The sequence below is a fragment of the Triticum aestivum genome, chromosome 5B (genome assembly GCF_018294505.1).
Source record: "Triticum aestivum cultivar Chinese Spring chromosome 5B, IWGSC CS RefSeq v2.1, whole genome shotgun sequence".
NCBI lineage: Eukaryota > Viridiplantae > Streptophyta > Magnoliopsida > Poales > Poaceae > Triticum > Triticum aestivum.
In genome coordinates this window covers 114,736,699-114,740,540 of record NC_057807.1, presented here as the reverse complement: position 1 = coordinate 114,740,540, position 3,842 = coordinate 114,736,699, and positions in this window count along the sequence as shown.

The window sequence follows — 3,842 nt, the reverse complement described above, 5'->3', positions numbered from 1 at the left end:
TTGCTTGATTTTGCATGTAGTTTCATATTATCATGTTGAATCCTTGTTTTTGTGTGTTTTCTTGATGTTTGGGTGCATTTTGCATCAATGACATGTTTAACTTGTTTTGCTCATATCTTCTAGGCCGTCGCTCCGAATCTAATGAACTTTATATGTAACTTGACTAGAATTTCGTGTAGATCATCTTGGTTCATCTTAACTTGCTGTTTAACAACTTGAACATAAGGTTTATTCAGATCTGGACTAATTTCGAAATTTGCATATGAGGACTTACCGGAATTGTTATATGTTGTTCCCGGCCTCATTTAAACTTGCCTTGATGTGTTGGTCTTGTATGCATCATCTCTTGCCATGAGTAGCCTCATCTAGCTTTGTCATGCATCATGCTTGTTGTGCATCATGTCTTGTCTATGTGTGGTGTGTTTACCTTGTTGTGTGCTTCTTCTCGATAGTTCCCGTTTCGTTGCGATCGTGAGGATTCGTTCGTCTACGCTTGGTTCGTCTTCGTGGCTTCGTCTTCTTCATGGACTCGTTCTTCTTCCTTGCGGGATTTCAGGCAAGATGACCGTTACCCTGGATCTCACTACTATCATTGCTATGCTAGTTGCTTCGTTCTATCGCTATGCTGCGCTACCTATTACCTGTTGATCAAGCCATCCCATATTGCCATGAACCTCTAACCTTTGACACCTTTCCTATGCAAACCGTTGTTTGGCTATGTTACCGCTTCTGCTCAGCCCCTCTTATAGCGTTGCTAGTTGCAGGTGAAGTTGAAGTTTTCTCCATGGTGGACAGGATTTTGGTTGGGATATCACAATATCTCTTATATTATTAATGCATCTATATATTTGGTAAAGGGTGGAAGGCTCGGCCTTATACCTGGTGTTTTGTTCCACTCTTGCCGCCCTAGTTTCCGTCATACCGGTGTTATGTTCCCGGATTTTGCGTTCCTTACGCGGTCGGGTGATTTATGGGACCCCCCTGACAGTTTGCTTTGAATAAAACTTGTCCAGCAAGGCCCAACCTTGGTTTTACCATTTGCCTCACCACCACCTATACCTTTCCCTTGGGTCGGCCAATCCAAGGGTCATCTTTATTTTAGCCCCCCCGGGCTAATGCTTGTCTAAGTGTTGGTCCAAACCGAGCGATGTCCGGCGCCCCCTGGGCAACCAGGGTCTATGCCAACCCGACGTCTGGCTCATCCGGTGTGCCCTGAGAACGAGATATGTGCAACTCCTATCGGGATTTGTCGGCACAGCGGGAGGCTTTGCTGGTCTTGTTTTACCATTGTCGAAATGTCTTGTAAACCGGGATTCCGAGACTGATCGGGTCTTCCTGGGAGAAGGTCTATTCCTTCGTTGATCGCGAGAGCTTGTCATGGGCTAAGTTGGGACACCCCTGCAGGGTATAAACTTTCAAGAGCCGTGCCCGCGGTTATGTGGCAGATGGGAATTTGTTAATGTCCGGTTGTAGATAACTTGACACCAGATCCGAATTAAAATGCATCAACCGCGTGTGTAGCCGTGATGGTCTCTTCTCGACGGAGTCCGGGAAGCTTCACGACCGTTCCTTTGCTTCTCTTCTCGCTCTCGTTTGCGTTTGTTAGCCACCATATCTTGCTTAGTCGCTGCTGCAACCTCACCAATTTACCCCTTCCTTTCCCATTAAGCTTTGCTAGTCTTGATACCCATGGTAATGGGATTGCTGAGTCCTCGTGACTCACAGATTACTACAACAACAGTTGCAGGTACAGGTTTATGCGATGATCATGATGCGAGAGCGATGTTTGCTTGTTTTGGAGTTCTTCTTCTGCTTCTTCTTCAATCAGGGGATAGGTTCCAGGTCGGCAGCCTGGGCTAGCAGGGTGGATGTCGTTTGAGTTTCTGTTTGTGTTTCATCCGTAGTCGGATGATGCTCTTATGTAAGATGATGTTGTATTCGTGTGGCATTGTTTGCCTCTTGTATGTATCACCATCTATTTATGTAATGTTGATGTAATGATATCCACCTTGCAAAAGCGTTTCAATATGCGGGTCTATCCTTGGTGGGACCTTCGAGTTCCTCTTGGATAGGGTCGCATATTGGGCGTGACAGTTGACCTAGAAATTTTTTGAAAGCAATAAGAGGCAACAGATAGAGTCCCGTCCCCAAAGGTGGTATGTTCCCTATCGAAACCATCATGCTTGTTGTGAGAAGTTGGTTTATGAGAAGCTTAAACCCAAACTTGCCCCAAATGGGACAAAATTTTCACCATGGCATGTTGATGCTGCTCCATGATAGCACGCCAAGTTTCATGAATTTCAAACGAATTTTGGATTTACTATAATTTAAAAACCAGGTATCTCAACGTTTTGCCAGCAATCAACAGTGCCCTGGTGTTTGAAATTCATTCCCATCTCTTGCATTGAACCTAGAAATTCACCCAAGGACACACATGTGATTTTTCAACAAACTTTGGTGCATTGGAGCATGTGCTTGTAGTTCAAATTTGAATTATGCACATAAAATGCCTAGAAAACCCAGTTAATGTATAGAAAAGGCCAAATGAACCCCGAAAAAGTCATTCCCATTTCTTGCATGGGACCTAAGCATGCACTGAAAGACGCGGATTTGATTTTTCAACCAATTTGTATGCACCGGAGCATGTGCATGTAGTTTAATTTTGAATTGTGCAGGTGAAATGGCTAGAAAACAAGTTTAATGTATAAAATGTTCAAACGAACCCTGAATAATTCCAATTCTTTTACGACATACATATAGTTACATGTTCACTGCAGATAAAAGGTCTAGCAATTCAAACAATGTACATTGCCGTTGTGACCCCATTTTGTAATTCAAATCAAGTAGATCCCACACAGTTTATTATCACCAACCATGTGAGATGTAGTACAAAATATCTTGGAGCACCTTCGGTGTATAGTACACCTATGTCTTACGCGAGAAGGTGCGTCGGCTACAGTCCACAGCCGGCGTGTCAAGCACACTAGCTCACTCCCCAAAAACTCCTGCCTCTACATCCCTCGCAATCTCGAAAATATCTACCGCCTGGAAGGTTTTAATGTTTGATAGCACATGATTAGTATGTGCGTACCGTGTGCGGTGTCTATTACTCCCGCTCTACTTCAGCCCCTTGATTCAAATTTTTAGTAACCCCGACATTTTACTCCCGCCTCTGCATCCCTCGCAATCACAAAAATATCTGCTCGCCCTTGATCCAAATTTTCAGTAGCCCCGCCTTGTTACTCCCGCCTAGTAAAATTTTCAGTTGCCGCAGTATTTCCTCAAACACAACCTTGCCCCCCTCCACCCCCCCAAACCTCCGCTCACACAAACACACAACCCTCGAAACCATTGGTAGGTCGCTGCCATTGCCGGCACCTCCATCCTCAACCTCTGCCTGTGTGCCGGGGAGCTCGAGGATCCAATGGCCAAAAAGAGGTTTATCGTGGCCTTTTCGCCCGACGCCGGCGAGGTGGCCACCGAGCTGTCCCCGTCGTCCTCCGCGGGCCTGATCCGCCATCACCGGTCCCCCGATCCGCCCGCCTCCGCGCCGCTACGCCGGTTCGAGGACTTCCCCGTCCTCCCTCAGACCCAGCAGCCGACGAAGTCCTACCTTAGGGTCCAGCAGCGGTGGTGGGGGACGTGGGTCGCCAAGATTACAGATCGAGAGACCCACACCCACCGGTGGCTCGGTAGCTTCCACACGGCCGAGCTCGCAGCCATGTAGTACGGCCGCTGGCAGGTCCGCTGCCACGACGTGGCGGCTAGGCTCAATTTCCCCTTCGGCACACGTCTAGTCCACCTCGTTCCACCGGAGCTAGGGGTGGTGAGCTCGGCTATGG